This window comes from Rhynchophorus ferrugineus, unplaced genomic scaffold, assembly GCF_030347505.1.
Source record: "Rhynchophorus ferrugineus isolate W39M unplaced genomic scaffold, kcgeb_rfMv2 rfM7, whole genome shotgun sequence".
NCBI classification, from domain to species: domain Eukaryota; kingdom Metazoa; phylum Arthropoda; class Insecta; order Coleoptera; family Curculionidae; genus Rhynchophorus; species Rhynchophorus ferrugineus.
Genome location: NW_027472586.1, coordinates 15,774,008 through 15,792,837, shown reverse-complemented (window position 1 = coordinate 15,792,837; position 18,830 = coordinate 15,774,008). Strand labels below are relative to the sequence as shown.

General features: G+C 31.5%; 1 protein-coding gene across 5 annotated transcripts in view; it reads left to right on the top strand.

Annotated features, from left to right (window-relative positions):
* Window positions 1–18,830, top strand: part of Epac (Exchange protein directly activated by cAMP) — a 517,502-nt gene that overhangs the window by 356,712 nt on the left and 141,960 nt on the right. The window lies entirely within an intron of this gene.

Sequence of the window (18,830 nt, the reverse complement as noted above, 5' to 3'; positions counted from 1 at the left end):
TAAATGGTTCTAAGTGATTTTGTGATCAAGATCTAGTTCAGTACCAACGGTTTAATAAGCTTCTTATGAACAACCACAAGTGATAGCCAACAGAAAAGTCCTTGGTGTATAGCTTGAGATAGGATACCTTAGTGTGGTATTTTCTATTAGTCCAATAAAATTATTTTGCTAAGTCATTGACCATAATGGGTTTTTATCTGAGGTAATTGACTGCAATGTATTTGTAAAACTTTATGAGGTCTTTACATAATATAACCCTCTACTACCGTCAACAACAATGCACATATTGCACTAGATGCATTTTTAGGTTTCGGTGTCTATGGCGCCAATAATAACACCGATAATATATATATATATATATATATATATATATATATATATATATATATATATATATTATGATATAATCGAATGTCTACTGTCTACTGAGAACGAAGTCTAGTTTCAGATAATATTGGCGGGAATTCTACTGGGTTTGATTGTTGATACTTCTTCTGTTCAATGTTTATCTTCGATTCTTCTAACAATGCTTTTTCTCTCTATCAATGCTTTTAACACTGCTGTCTTCAAATTCTTTCTTTCTCAATTCTCATTTCAGTCATTTCGTAATTACTAACAATGTTTTCTTCAATTATTTCTTTATCAAAGCTTTCTTCAAATATTTCTTTATCAATGCTTTCTTCAATTAATGCTCATTTCAATTTTGTCTACAATTCTGACAATGCTTTCAACAATATTTTCTTCGATCCTTCTAACAATACTTTCTTCGATTCTTCTAACAATACTTTTATTCGATACTTATTTTTGTGCTGTTAAGAATCCTTTCTTTATCAATTGTTTCTTCAATCAATGCTCATTTCAATTCTTTCTTCGATCCTTATTTCAAAACGATATTAACAATTATTTCATAATGCTGTCTCTCGTTGCACCGTGTTTTATCACTGAATGTCCTCCCTCGGGTTCTTGGTGGTGGTGGATAAATCTGGTCCAAGAAACCCTTTTCTGTACCGCGATTCATTCAGAATATCATAAAAGTATTTCATATACATGTATACGCTAGAGCGAAAAAAATTAAACGTTATCAGGAATATTTTCTTACTATATACCTTTTTCCGTAGAAGAATCAAGAGGTTATTAAAAATTTATATAATTTCGATTCAAGAGTGTATGCTGGATGCTTGTATATTAAAAACTTTGCATAAAATACGAGGGTTTGAGGCATGATTTTTCGATCAGTCTGCATCATCGATAAATATTGGATAGATGGGAAAAAAATTGCGTCCGTCCTTTTACCATTTTATTGAGCTCATGTTGGAATTTTACCTTGTTTGGTTGGCGTGTTTATTTTCTTTTTAACTTTGCTATAATACGAAACATAAAAAATATGTTACCACCAGGTACTTTCTCTGCTTCGATACAATTAATTCGACGCTCCTTCAATATTTGTGTATCGCTTTTATTCAAGGTGGTATCTTTATTCTTAAAAAGTTTGGGTTCAGAAATCGATCAAGAAGATATTAGCATCAGATTTTTTAGATACGAACGGAATTTTGTTCATAGATTATTTCTAAACCGGTAAAACAATAAGCTCTGATTATTATGATAAGCAAATAGAGGTAGAAATTCTCAAGAAATGTTCCTGTTTACACACGAAAATTCATTTTCCACCAAAATAACGCACCTGCTTATAAAACATCAAAATGCATCATTAAAGTTATTAAATATAATCATAGAATAATACAGAGACAAGTGAGTCACACACAAGTCAAAAACAGTTTTGCTATCTCCAATCTCTAGGTAAGGTTATATATAATCTATCATTCAAATAATTTCGTTCGTTGCTTTAAATCTCCATTTTAGGCCCCTGTTAGAAAAAAAATTCAATAGAGTAGGAATAAAAATTACAATTAATTTATTTTTTCAAAAGTTTTACCAAATAATCTGAAATATATACTACGGTAGAACGTAATTTTGTTTATTCGTATAAGAACATTTGGAGCTATAGCTACAGAGTTCTTGCTACAAGTTGCAAATTCTCAAGTCTTGGTAATATATCCTTCGTTACTAGATAATATAAATTATCTAAACAGCACTAATGTTCATCCTCTCCAAAATTTCCTTAAGGCGAATGGGATGAAAAAATATGATGAAACTTATGATGAGTGCTTTATATGAATTTTCAAACCACAAAACGAGCTCTACAAAGTATTTATTATATTTTTAATTGATGGTACTTTTACAAATTTGTTTATAGTTGGGCAACAAAATGTTGCACTATTTAAGTACTAAATAATTTTGCACAAAAATGCCTCGTATATTGAACTCCTTGAACATGAGCTATTCTTTTTGTGGAGCCGAAATTAACAAATACCATAGTCGATCCAAGAATTAAAGAATGTTTCCTGTTTCACTCCTTACCTCCTATTCTTTTAGAAGAGGATTAATTTGTGAGATTAAAAAATAAATATATAAGCTTATCGTAACGTAACAGGTCAATTAAAATTACGCGGCCTGACACATAGATACTGCGCTACTCGGATTAAATCCATATGTATTTTAGTTAGCCCTAACCCCCAAAAGATGCGTGTATAAATTTAACAGCTGTCGGATCATTATTTTGTGAATTATAGCATTTAGAGTGAAGTAACTTTTGTTATTGTGGAAAAAATTGATAAAAAGTAATTACGTGCTGATAAAATATTGCTTTTGTACAGTTGATGCAAAAATTTGGCTTGATGCACAGTTTCCGGACACTGCCCCAGGAAAATCAACCATCAAGGATTGGTATGCTAAGTTTAGACGTGGTGAAATGAGCACCGAAGACGGTGAACCCAGCGGACGCCCAAAAGAGGTTGTTACCGACAAACATATTCAATTCAATCATTTTGTAATTTCTAACAATGTTTTCTTCAATTATTTCTTTATCAAAGCTTTCTTCAAATATTTATTTATCAATGCTTTTCTCAATTAATGCTCATTTCAATTTCGTCTACAATTCTGACAATGCTTCCAACAATATTTTCTTCAGTCCTTTTAACAATACTTTCTTCGATTCTTCTGACAATACTTTTATTCAGTAATTATTTTTCAATGCTTATTTCAATTCTTTCTTCAATTCTTATTTCAAAACGCTGTTAACAATTATTTCATAATGCTGCCTCTCGTTGCACCGTGTTTTATCGCTCAAGGTCCTCCGTCGGGTTCTTGGTGGTGGTGGAGAAGGCTGGTCCAAGAAACCCTTTTCTGTATCCCCGATTCATTCAGAATATCGGGGTGAGAAATAATCTTCCAGCCAAGAACTCGCCGCCGATAGAAACCGTGCGTGTTGAACTCTTAAGGAATTCTTCTTGATATTTATGGTTATAGGTACTATAATGAGTCCTCTACTAGATTCAGCTTCTGACACGTTTCGTATAGCGAAAGTATTTGAACCTCCATTATTCGAAACACTTGCAAACGCACCGATGGAATATCATTTTCGTTGGACACCTCTGTTCTATCTACTTGGTGCCTTTCATCGTTCGCGTAGTTTCACCAGATATTCGACACAATGCGATATTATATTTTGTCTCAACTCATAATTCTTTTCCCATGTCATAAATATTAGGAACATCAGTTAAAGGTCTAATAAATTAGACCCGTAAACTATACAACAGAAAAAATTCTACAATTAACTTAAACTTAACGTCACAACAATAACATTTACTTCAAACTCAAAAATTATTATTAAGAATAATTAGAATAATATTCATTTAATTTTGAAGGTCTCTTGAGATTATATAGAAAACGAAATAAAATATCTAGTGCAAAACCTTTATCTCAGTAATTGGTATTTTAGAGCGTACATACAATTACTTTTACGTAGAATGTTGTCATGATAATGTATCTAAATAGTATATTTATTAGAGGAAATATTTTTTTTGGTTCGGTTAAAATAATGTATTTTAAAAGAAAGAGATGCAACTATCTAGATCTATGTGGTATAAGTCCAACCATAATCTGTCATAACCTAAAACCTGTTATGTGAGCCCTAGTCATCTCTATGTGAAGTATGAACCTGGCAGTGCCGGTTTATGCCAATTTTTTAGTAACCTATATATGTTACCTCCAAAAGTTTATAACCTTTATTACTAGGATAATTCTACTTCTCTAATTACTGATTACTAAAACTACATTTTTATTTATATTAGGTGCCTGCATGTATCAGCGAATTAACAACCTATCGATTCGGTTTTCAAAAACAACAGTTTTTCATTTACTATTACTGATTTATTTAGTGTAAGCGACATTGATTACTTTTGTTGTTTGATTTGTTGAAATATGCTGCCGAAGCCGTTCAACCACTTTTAGATACGTATCGTGACTACGAACTGCTACGTTATATCCCAGTGGCTGGTTGTGGTTTCAACGATTTAGAAGTATAATTTTTGACATCACCGAGTTTGGAGTAATGACTGACATGACTAAAAATGACCTGTAAAACGAAAAAAGTTCGAAGACAATTAATTGCGAAACTTATTGAATGAAAACCCAGCTCAAATGCTCAGAGAGCTCTTCCATATATCTTACCACATCCTCATCCTCATTATAACGACCCTCCAACTTTTCGATGCCATTTTTGTAGTACGATTTGTCCTTTGTTTCAAAATAGGCATCAGTTTCGGGAATCACCTACTTATTCGACGAAAATGTCTTCCCAGCGAGCATTCTTTTGAGACCTGAGAACAGGAATAGTCGCTGGGGGCCAGATCTGTAGAATACGGTGCATGAGCAAGCAACTCGAAGCCCTATTTATAGATTTTTACCATCGTTTTCACTGATTTGTGACACGGTGCATTGTCTTGGTGGAGCAGCACTTTCTTTTTCTTCAAATGCGGCCATTTTTCGGCGATGTCGTCTTTCAAACGGCCCAATAACGCTATGTAATAGTCGCTATTGATGGTCCTTCCTTTTCCAAGGTAGTCTATAAAATTTATTCCATGCACATCCCAAAATACAGACGCCGTAACCTTGCCAGCCGACTGTAGCGTTTTCCACGCTTTGGAACGGGTTTATCGTGAGAAGTCCACTCGGATGACTGTCGATTGGACTTCGGAGTGAAATGATGGAGCCATGTTTCATCCATTGTCACATATCGACGCAAAAACTCGGGTTTATTACGCTTAATCATCTTGAAACGTTGCTCCGAATCATCAACTCGTTATTGTTTTTGGTCAAAAGTGAGCTCCCGCTACACCCACTTTGCAGATAGCTTTCTCATACCCAAATATTCGTGAATGATATGATGTACACATTCACTTGATATCTTTAGAGTGTCTGCTATTTCATTCAATTTCAATTTACGATCACTCAAAATCATTTAGTGGAATTTTAAAATATTTTCGTTGATAACAACCTCTTTTAGGTGGCCACTGCATTCACCGTCTTCAGTGCATATTTCACCACGTCCAAACTTCCATACCAATGCTTGATGATTGATTTTCTTGAGGCAGTATCCGAAAACTCGGCATCAAGCCAAGTTTTTGCTTCAACTGTATTTTTCCCTTCAAAAAAATATTTTATCAACACGCGAAATTCCTTTTTATCCATTTTTGTCACAGTAATTCTCAGTTGCTTCATTTAAAATGCTCTAATTCAGAAACTAATGATCCGTCAGCTGTCAAATTTATACACGCATCTTTTGAGGGTTAGTGCTAAGTAAAAAAAAACATATGTATTTAATTCTAGTAGTGCTATCTATGTGTCAGGCCGGGGATTTCTCAAAGACCTGTTATATGGTGGTATCAGCAATGCGTTACACGATGTGATTACTAGCTGCTAAACCCGAATAAAATGGTTACTTCAAATGTCTATTGACATCATTTAAATAAGCTGATTTTGATTGATTTAACAGTAATAACGTGTAAAAGATACAGGCATACTCTTACATGATCGCTAGACTCCAACACATCCCAGATTCCATGCTTATTTATATACTTAACAGACGAAAATAGATAAGGAAATGTATTCTAAAGCTTTTTGAATCAAACCAAACACTTTTATACTTTTATACCTTTACTGGTACAGCATTACCTAGTCAAAATAAAATTTTCTTTTTATATAAATACTATAAAATGTTGACTCATTACAATAAAATCCTTGTTATTTCGAAGTTAATTTAGTAAATCCGAACTCGTCCGTCGTGATTAAAGAAGTGAAAAACGTCGAGGTTTCCGAACCGAGTAAACAAGCTCCGAAATTCCTTTTCTCCAACTGGACCTTCGGGCTATGGGTCCCGTCTAAATTAAAGGAAAAAGTATGGATATTTTCACGGTTAATTTTATCGTGACCGAGGGCTTAGGCTGTACAAACTTTTATTAATTAGATTATTTGCGTAAACTTCGTGTGGGGCGATTGTCTTACCGAGGCAAAGATCGAAATTGGGTTAGAGTTTTCGCGACTGTTGTTTGCATATAATTGCGACTGGGCGTTCTTTGTGATGGGAACAAGTTTTAATTGGAGACCGAGGTAAGGGGAAGTCGTTTGCGTTGTAGTTCGAATTTACATTTCCCACTTTGTTGGGCGTACAGCGGCTTAAATCGTCATTAAATTCGTTTATTCGTTCATAAATAGCGAACGACAAATCTGATGGTTTGTGTAACTGATTGTCTATACAAAATAGCAAGGAACTCACGTCACAACGATGTACAGTTTATTGCCTAATTGCCTATTGCAGTTTATAAATTCGTTTTAATATCAGACAATATTAACTTCTCTTTTTATTCTTGCTAGAAACAGACACAATGTTGTCCGAACATGCAACCGAATCAGCTTATAAAATTAGTCTAGTTGTTAAATATCTGTAAAACTCTTCAATAAATTAATGATATGAAACATAAGAGGTTATAAATCCACAACCATTTCGGCGCTTTGCTTGTTTTGATAAATTTGAAATCCCTGCTTAACGTTTTGTACTACTCTGGTCCCAGAGAAAATAAATAGTCAATAACTTCGGACAGGAATGAGATAATGGGGGCTCCTTCTTACCAGTAAAATACGTTGGAGATTTAAAGTCATAATACTATTAAATATCATATTGGTGCGGTTTTTATTGTAAATATTTTATTGTGTTGTAGCTGCACTAAATGTTAATACTGAAACGTCTCAGAAAAATTAAAACAATATTATGTTGTATTCACAGAAAAGAAAACGTCTACAAAGTTTGATGTTAGTTTTATTCTATATCTATTTTATTGATGTTTATTTTATTTATAATAAATTTGTGAAATGTATAAATCAGTGAAATGTATGAAACAATTATTTCAGAGCTAACTGTTAGTAGATATTCATGGGGATATAAACACTTAGGGATCTATCGCTCATATATAGATATATAAGTACAAGTCCTCCCTTCATACACTGTTAGGAAACATTGGATTAAAATAGTGTAAAAATAACTCAAGAGACCTAACGGAATTCTTTAAAGAAATACAATTTTTAAAAATATATAATAAAATTAACGAAGATTTCTTATTTCAATTTATGTGTGCACATAGATATTTTAAAATGGAACATTAGGCCACTCTTGCTAAAAAGAATAATTTTAAAGACAACAAGCAGGAAGAAATGAACAGTAAATTTCTGATCTGGTTTGAAAATCAGCTGATAAATAACTAGGACGAAGCATCCAACCAATTGAGTTTTAAAAATACTATGTCAAAGCATGAAGTATTTCAAATTGCTCTTGATAAACTTTAAATAATGTTTAATTGCATTTTTCGTAATTTTTTATAAATAAACCTGAAAATGATACACAGTAGATCAGATGGCTGTACAATATGGCCACAGAGTGTAACAACTTCCTCCATATCACCGCACATTCAATTAAATTGAATTGTTATGAGATATGGTAAAGACATACTGCAATAGACACGCAGGTCGGGAAAGATATGTAAGCTAGATCTGCTTGCACTTGCGGAAAGAAGGATTGTCTAAAAAAACACTGTTCGGTTGACTTAAAATTGACAAATGGTGGAATTGTGAATTAGTATCAGATCGAAAATTAACAGTATAGTTGTGGATTTGAATAGTGCCTCAGACAGCTACAGTGACTGAATGAAACTTGCTGGTTGTGGCGTTGTGATTCTATGCTGACAATTACCAGGATACGTTTATAAGAGTGGAAACAACTAAAGGTGAGTATATAATTAATGTAGATAAGTTTAGCAAATTGTAAAATATTCTGATATTAGAATGAATGGAAAAGAATACTCCGCAATGAAGGAAACAAGCACTAAACATAAATGGTAAATATACTCTCAAATGAAAGTAAAATACATTACTTGGGTATACAATTGTTAAGTAGGTCGATTAGGCCTCTAGGATATATCATAGAAGGATTGAAATAGAGTTCAATGCAAATATATTAAAACAACTCAAACCTACATGCAGTTGTGGATCTAAAATAAATTATAGATTAAGTCCATAGTTATATGCACTACCTGTACTATAATGTTAAATTAAATTATAATTTACAACACTTTCGTTTCTTTATCTTATTTACATTACAAAATTGTATATCAAAGCCAAAGTAAACTAAAAATCAAATTTAATGTGACAACATTGCGACGTTTTATGTCATTAATTTATATGGCGTGACTCACTGTTTTATTGGATAGACTATAGACGCTTTACTATAATTAAAATACCAAGTACAAGGTACTATCCCGCATGTAATTTAAATGCGAAACACAAAGTAGTTTAAGTCGTGTTTAAGTGTGTATACTAGTTATCGAACCACTGGCCGAGATTGAACCACAATTTATTAAATTAATCAAAGATAATAATTTAAAAATAACATATTGTTAAACTTGTTTTGAAAACATTTTAAATATAACATCAAAATATATTTAAATATAATAATTGAATATTTGATATATAACATTTATTAAAGTAATATATGTCTGTGTATTAAAACATTAACATATTAAAATCTAAACAAACTATCAAAAACAACATCTATTTATCCATCTCAAAAACTAACAGTCGCAAAGCTTCTCTAAATGGCATTTAACTAAATCTATATTCCTATTAATAATTAAATCTATTTATAGTTTCAAAATCATCATATTTTCATTACTTCATTTATATATTTATATAATCTTAATCTTTTATCCACATTTCTCACATAAAATACATATTGGAAAAAAAAATTACACTAGGCTTACTTCAAACTTACTTATTTATTCTATTCTTCAATATTTAAAACAATATCTGTAATTTTTCTGGTGTAGACTAATTTATTTCAATCTATTATTTTATGTAATTTTCTGGAAACTCACTCTAGTTGGTAGCTCATTTTTAATTCTTTTTCTATGACTTTCGTAATTATACTTCTTTCTACTTTGTGCTCATGGAAACTACCAACTCACTATCATACCAGGAATTAAAATTCTATGTAGCTATTTCATAATTTTTATTCATTACAATATTCATCTTATCTCTGGATCCTCAGATTAATGTATTACCTACAATATATTGATTTTTTTCATGGCATCCTTTTCTTTATTATACCTTCCTGAAAAACCTTCTTTAATATGACATTACTATTACTCTTTAATAGTTTTAACAATACTGGAATAACCCAAATTAATGTAAAATCTTATAAAATATGGATTAAGATAACATCATTTAATAATATTTTAACTTAATCACTATTCATTTTAAATACAAAATTTAATGATTTGCTTTCTAATTTCAAATAACTTGATGGCATTGTGTGGCAAATCATCTAACCTATAAGAGTTAGAGTGGCTGCAATATTTGTTTATATGTTTTGTTTCACCGATCTGACACTTATTCCTGGTGGTTTGATTTGGGCGCATTTCCTTTTATTGGCGCGTATTACACAAAAATTTTCGGCCTAAAGATTATTCCTACGAAATATAATTAAAATTAGTCTTTATAATCTTACAAAATTTGATGTTGTCAGCATCCAGGATAAGAGTTCTCGCGACTTTTGTTTGCATATAATTACGAGAGAGTAATCTTTGTGAAGGAAACAAGTTTTAATTGGATACCAAAGTAAGAGGAAATTGTTCGCGCTGTAGTTGAATTTATATTGCTTACCTTGTCAGTCGTATAGCGGTTTAAATTATCATTAAACTTGTTTATTCGTTTGGAGTTAACAATGATACTCCATATTTTAAACGAAAACATTATATCTTCTTAATGAGGTTTGATTCCAGTGTATGTTGTTAGTCAAGATCATACCATCCTCCTCTTTTTGTCTGCTTTGGGCAGTAATAAACAAAGGAAGGACGAAAAAAGTCGGCCTCTAAAAATTAAATAAGCAATACGCAAACTGCTAAATATATATGTAAGGGAGGCTCAAAATATGGACTGTGCAATTTACCTTATATCACCCAAATTAATTAAGAAATACTCAAGAGTACTAGGTATTGTCCGTTCAATAAAACTCACGTCATCTGAATTGATGGCGTCAAAATATCGCAGTATTGCCGTACCTTTTCTGAGTTTTCGGTTTGACATGCTAGAAAATTCTAATCTAAATAAAATAATTAAGCTGTTAAAAATAAAATACTATATTATTAAATTAAAAAATGTTGTTATAAAATACAATTTATTTCAATATTACAATATACCAAGGGCATATATTCTCGAAGGACTTAAAACTTCAATTAATTAAATAGTTATAACAGTTTGTGGGTTAGGGTTCTCCTATATTAATATTTACATTGAACTCCTTTTATACACCACTTATGAGGTAAAGTTCTATGGGAGATTTTTCATGTAGTGGTTTCCCCGGAGGCCCAACCCACCTAATTAACAATTTTATATCCAAGTATTATATTCTATTTTCATTAGAGTAAAAATGGTTTATTTCTTACGCTTAGTTCTTATTTCCTTTGGTATAGTCTTTCCTCGTAAAGTTACTCTGATATCACTGTATTTCTCTTTAGATTGTTCTGTTACTACCTGTATACACTTTTCTTTATAAAGTTAGGTTTAATCACTACATTGTCTCTAATACATTTGCTCTATCTGCAAAGCTGTTAATATTGTTTATGCTTTTACACATTTTAACCAAATGCTCATGTACATTCTCAACAATTACATATCTGTGCACATAAAACTACAAAAAGATTTTCTACAATTTTCATATATTAATTATACACTCACCCTAAATTATTTCCACTCTCACCACCCTGCCTTGAAAATTGTCAGCATTGAATCATAATCCCATAATCAGAGAGTTTTATTGAAGTGAATTTCCAATCTATCTCACATATATTCATTATTTTATAATTTGTCAAATTCTTCTTCAATTTATTTGATTGAGTTTCCAGTATAAAGAACAATATATCTGCAATTAACTGTTAATAAATGTTATGACTAATAGAAGCTAATCAATTGTTTCTCCGGCGTTTACCTGTTTTCATTAACTATTGTTACTTATTTAACATTATTTTTATTATTATTTTCCCATGAGCGACATTGGGTATGTTGGTACCATTTTGAAATATGCATGTCTCATCTAAATACATATATTGTAATGATAAGTCTTCCTTGATTTTATTATATGCTTTTTAAAATTGTAATATTTTAAGAGCATTGTCTGAAATTTCCATTAGACCTCTTCCTGGGTTACTTTACACCATTTAACTCCTATATTAACTAACAGTCTATGAAAGAATGCTCTAAATCTCTCAAAGAGCTGCATATCTCTAAGATTTCTATGTATACTTTTCAGACTAACAGTTTCCTCTGATTCATCACCGCCTTCGTATAAGGACCGTCTCTTCGCGGTGGATCCAAAATTATATTTTTCATTATTTGAGATATTTTAGTTACCGTGTCCTTACTAATATTCGGTGCAGCTGCAACAGGCTAAAATATTTTGAATAAAAACTGCAGTAACTTAATATTTAACACTAAAAATGCTTACCTCTCTAAAGAACATTACTGGTAAGAAGGAGCATCCATTATCTCGTTCCTGTTCGAAATAACTCATCAGAGTTGCGTCTGCACCTGTTCTGTGTCTTTTCGGAATTTTCAATCAGAGTAATAATAATCAGCGATTTGAAATTTATGGAAACAAGTAAAGCGTTAAAACAACGTTGCCGGTGTATAAACTGTAGTTATCATAATTAATATATTGAAGAATTTTTCAAACGTTTGGCAACCGGGTGTTCGAACTTATCCGACAACTCTCTATCTCTTTTTAAAAAGAATAATATAAGTTCACTGATATTTTGGTGATTTTGATGAACGACGGCCAACTCGTTCCATAGGGATTATGTACATGATATAAGGAAGTTATTATATATACCGTTTTCTAATGTTATTCATCAGTTTTTTATGAAATATCATCAACTTCCACTAAAGTAGATACTCCTTAACTTTTTCGTATATTTATTCTCGATATAATAAATGATGCAAATCCAGTTCGAGAATATATTATAGTTTATTTGTTAGTATTTGTTGTCGTTAAGACAGTAAATTTCCTATAAAAATGTTTAACATATTAATATATAAATAATTAATAAATATTTCCCTCGATCAGATCCACCTTTTGGAATGTTATAATATCCATATGACTTACAAGCAATGGCTTTTAACAAAATTAGAAACAATATTAAAAATTTTCGCTTTATAGTACCAGTGTGATCGACTTTTCATTATAGCCAAAGATTATCATGCACTGATTTTGAAAAGTTATTTAACTATTTTGATATTTTTACCTATTTATTTTAGCAGGAATAAAATTCATTTTTACTGGACAATGACCGCTGTGTCTGACGTGACGGTTTCGTAAACACTCGACAGTTTGTAGATTTACAAGATTTTAATTATTTTAATTAATCATAGTAGACAAAGATATCTAACATTTTGAACAATACTTACTTATAAATAGCAAAAATCCTCGAAGAATCTCTATTGGGATACATACAGGGGATGGAAAACATGATAAGTAACAATTTTCATTTACAACAGTTTAAAAAAGTTGTTATTTAATAGATTTACAAATGTGTCTGAATAATTTCCAACAGAATATGGTTCGAGTGTTGTATTAAATCTTCCGCCTATTGCTTCAGTGATGTTGGAGATGGAAATCTACTTGTCGCTTGTGTGGTCATTTATATTTAGGTCTGGTGATTGTGCTGGCCAGGGAACATGTTTGATGATATTCTGATGCTTCTCAAACTTAGACTGAACCTTTTTGGCTGTGAAGGACGTATTAGCATACTGAAAGACGGCAGTGCTTCACAACAATATTCTAATCATAGTAAGAACTTAATCATTGAGGATGGAGAAATATTCATCCGCAGCATACATAAAACCGGTCGTTTATACGAAACAATACAGACTATGAATTGTCGTACTATACCATCATCAAGTGCTCGGATTTTATCATTACACCACTTCTTTTCAAGCTTAGCGTTGGCATGCGTTATAAAGATTTTAACAATCTCAGCCCTTTCTTCAATGTTAGCTTTGTGGAGCTCCCGCCGTACTGTTTTGTCCAAACATTAACTCAGGTTAGTGTTTTGCGGGGCAGTTTTATGTTGTCTGTCCAAACTCCTTTTTAATGTTCGTCGGTCTTGGTCTGTTAACTTTGAGTTTCGCATATAATTCGTCTTCGTCGATGATATTTTAGGATATTCCCTATATGTTGTGATTACCATAGATATTGTCGTCGCTCGTGAAATATTGAACACTGCAGTTGTTTCGTCACAGATGCTCCCGCTAACCCGGTACCAACAATTTGTCCCCTTTTGATCGATTGAAGTGTATAACACACTGAAATATATACAACAAATATTGGCATGTAAAGTGAGAAATATAGGGTGGAGCAAAAGTCCTCCTACCATTGACGAATTTTCCGCTAAGTGGCTATAAATGAATTATTATTTTCACTATTTCTGCAAGTTCTTGCGGCGTATATTTATCCATAATAAAATTTGAATGTCTACACAGACAATGATTAAAGCGCAACTGAGATAAACGTCACATAACCAAGATAGCGCGCAATGTGGGACTTTTACCCCACCCTTCACATATGTGTCGCATTTCTAGTAAATAGAAAGCAGTGTTGGCAACCTTCCACAGGTTGTACTATATCGCATGGTGTTCATATTATTTTCGTCTATCCCCTCTAAGGATCTGATAAAATAATATAGTAGTAATAATTTCTTTCATTATATACTAAAAGATTATATATAACCACGTGATAAAGATAAAATACGGTTTTACGTTGTATCTCATTTAACAAATATGTGCAAAACTTCTACGAGAGTTCTAATATTTCGAATTTGAGTCCTAACAAAGTGGATGATGAAGAGAATCCTGATATCAACCAGTCGATGATAAACTTGAGCTACATATTTATCTCAATGAATATTTGTTTCGTTTATTTTTCTAATGGTTGTATAAAACAAAGCTAGGGCAAAACTGATTTTATGACTACAAAATATCAGATAAATGTTGCAAATAATATCGAAATTACGTCAGGCCATTCTTAATGGTATTTGACTTAATATGGCGGATTTGGATTTTTATAATAACACTTGTAATTTAAAAACAATTCCTTTTTTGTATATCTCCATCTATTACTATTGTAAGCCAATTTTCTTTTGATACTTTGTTATAGTCATCATGTCCATTGTTCCTGCCTGTAGTAATGCAATTCCGCTTTTAAGAAATGAGAGAAACCTGGCTCAGAATCGGACTACATTGTCAATAATTAAAAAAAAGCACATACGCACATTTTATTCCTGCTCTTCCGTATTCTCTACTTTGTAAATACGTTTAATTAAAAGTAATAGTGGCCATAAAAACTTTCGGAAAGCTTTTCCGTGTAATTATACAGTCGACTTTCACAATACGGACAGCAAGAAGGACCTACCACTTAGCTCTTAGACGTAACATTTCCAAGTCGTATATCTTGTATTCTAGTACTTAGTTACGGGAAGACGCGCTCGTAATGGGATGTTTATTAAATATTAACACTCCGCGGCGTATGATAGTTAAACAGTTTCGTGTAGCATCTTAGTGCATAATCAAAATTTCAATGCACATTCTCTGTACTTCAAATATGACTTTAATTAAGATGCTGAACGTTAGGATAATGGTTAATTTATAACAAATTATTTTAATTAAATAAGATTCCCTTGTAATTTGTCTTAAATAAATAAATATATGTATATATATATATGTATATATATGTATATATGTATATATGTATTATTTATATATATATATATATATATATATATATATATATATATATATATATATATATATATATATATGTATATATATATGTATATATATTATGCGGTATAGAGAGAGTAGGAGACACCTGGAGTCGTGAAATTTGGCACAAAATATATAAACAGGAGTTTAGTTCTCTTTTAATAATAAAATAAATATATTTAAACAAATATTTGTATAGGTATAGGTAATAGGCTCTGGCCGATGCGCTGAGAGCTCCTACTCTTATACGGTAGGTTATCTGTCGTTTCTGTTGTACAGTAAAAAAAACCATAGACGCGTAATTATTAAGATCAAAATATGGACGTTAAACCGCAAAATGCTGGGGACAATTTTGATTCGCAAGATATTAAGAGATTTTACTAGAGATTAAGATAGATTTTACCGACTCGTCTAGCTTACGACATTACAACTGGGTGAAACCTAATTATGATATTGAGTATCTAATACTATATTAAAATTGAGAACCAGTAGAAAACTTACGATCTGTTGTTACTTTCCAAGAATACTCCGAAGTAACTCTTGAATTACAGCTCAGAAATTGATCCAATCACAACAATTTTTATGCATTGAATTTTGTATTAAAATCGATAACAAATAAAGAAATAATAAAGGCACTACACCTGATGTGTAGTCTTACTGCAATATAAAGCAAATATACAATTGTAGCATAGGAGTCACTTGATAAGTATTTAATAGTTGATAGTAACATGGTAAAAGTGACAGTAAAACTCAACGCTCACTTGAATAATACTATTTCAATAAATACAGTACGGCGGGAGCTCCACAAAGTTAACATTCATGGAAGGGATGTGATTGCAAGATCATTTCAACACTAAGTTGCGAAATAAATGATGCAACGATCATAAATCCTGGACGCTTGATGACTGGATGAATGTGGTATGGTCTGAATCATCATCTACATGGAAACTACATAGGAAGCCTATGATATAAATTGCCTGCTCGCTAGAGTTAAGCATGGAGGAGGTTCTGTTATGATCTGGGTGGAAATATCATCCTATACAGTTGCTAGTCTCATTCAATTTATAATTATTTTAATAGGACCATTAATAACTGGTCATATTACTGCAAATTAATATCTGGAGATTTCCAATGATGAAGTTCTTACTTTGACTATCATATTGCTGCCAAACAGTGCCAGAGCCAAAAAGATTTAGCCTAGTTTTGAGGACCATGTGAATGTCATCAAACATTTTCCCTCACTAGCATAATTGCCTGACCTCAGCATAATTGAACCGTTATGGGGAGCTTTAGAGCACACAGTAAGGAGTAAATTTTATTAAAGCAGTCAAGTTGGTAGAAGAAGTCGACAAAATCCCGGTGGAAACTATTCAGATACTCTAGGATTTTATTCGGCGAATAAATGCCGCTGTTAATCAATAAAATCAATGTAAAAGCATAAAGTGGCTCAACAACTTATTAACAAATAAATATTGCCTATCACGTCAGGTGTTTATAATAAAATCTTAATTATTTGAAATTTTAACAAATCGGTTAATCTACAACCTGTATTTTATTATATAAGTTGAAAATGCCATTATATACAATATATGAAAAAAAATCATTTTATTAGAACATCAAATATATTTTCTACTAATTATATTTTCTGTAAAAAGTACTACATTTGTCGTAAATTTTCTATTATTATGAAACCAAATAAAATATGGCACATATGAAAGGGAACAGCATACCTATAGTATTCTTTAAATATTAAAGCCCCATTCCTGTAGTAAGCTGTTCAATAAAATAGTAACGTTTTCTCGACAATTTTCATAACAAAAAATAATCTATTTTCACAAAACGAAAACTTTAATAAGACAAATGAGAGGTCCTTGAATTTTTATCCAATCCAATCAATAATTTCACGATTTGTAGCACTAACAATTTTTGAACACATAGTTTGGGAATAATCGCATTCACTATTTCAGTACATTAATAGAATTACTTTCACTCACTATCGAACAATCTGCGAAAACTTGTGCATATCAAGCAGCCTCCACAAAATTAAATTTCAAACAATTTTTTTCAATTTCAGTACATGTCTCAGCAGTAATATTATATTTCAACAATTTTAGGTGTTTGGATAAGTAATAAACTATCTTATTGTAAATTATATCTGGCGGAAAGTGGTTTGTCTTTCGATGCCTTGAAGTCTATTCTCTTTTCTACGTAGCTAACACTGCAGTGGATCAAAATAACAAAATATGGAATAATATACAAAATTATTGTGAAAGTAAGCTTTCTCTATACCCTTCTATTTAATTCTAATTTTGCTTATGTTATGGGACACCCAATAATGTTGAGGCGTCGTAAATAATAAATAAATAAATCACACATTTATTACCATATATCTTGATATAAAAAATTAAATGCTCCTTGATAACAAAAATCGAATTACAATGCGGATGGTTTATTAATCCATATTTTGAGTGCAGAAAGGGATACTCATTTAATATGATTTAGGAACGCTCTCGATCTCATAATGGAAAATGATTCAGTTTTAAAGGCAAAAACTTCATGATATATCGCATATTTAATTTCAATTATGTTTGTATAAAAGGCAAAAATATTTTTTAATATAATTTTACTTTTTAGTTTATCCAGAAACTTTATTACTCCTAATATAAAATACAACAATGTTTTAAAATTTATTATTTTATATGGGAGAAAGGATCTTAAAATGGCGAAATAAGAATCTCACGTTCGAAACAGACATTACCAGACGGTTATACGAGAACTAAAAATGATTCCTTTGTTCTTTTTGGGACAATCAATAGAAAGGTAAAAGCTTCTAGGGGCGTCTTGTAGAATTTAATAAAATATTATTGCGTCTGCGAAAATATATTGTAGACTATTTCTCTACTCATGAATACAACTCTTTTATCGGCTTAAAAGTATACGAATTTAGTTGTTTTAAAATGTTTTAAATAATGGTGGGTGGTCAAATCATTACGGCAATTATTGAGATTATTTAATTTTCTAGTTTAATCGGTTTACAGACGTTTTACGTTTTAAGACAAATACAAATGATTAGTTGCGGGTACTTTATATTTGTTTTATTTGTGGCTGCAATGCATTGGTATCACAGAAATTGCAAAAAGAATTATAGAAAATAGTTTTATGATCTTTGTCACTTATTTTTCAATCAAAAACCCTTTGATGAGTTCCCACATGTTTTCTACGGGGTTAAAGTCTGGTGAAATCCAAATAACACTACTGGCTTGGTGACGCGGTGACCAATCATGCATAAAAATGTAGTTGCCATCGTCTGGGAACTTACTTAAGTACTTACTCTACTTAAGTCAGGTTATATTAGACTGCAGCAGTGTCCGGATTTCTAGTACTTGCTTGTATCAATCTCTTCTACTATGTATAGGCGTCCCATGCCTGAGACAACAGACTACACCATGACACTAAACCGGATGTTTAGCCCGTCTCTATAAGGAAGGGCCTCGTCTTACAAAAAAAAACTTTTATTAATCAAAATTTGGAAAGCCGATTCGACGGATAAGCACACTTGTTAATTAATAGGA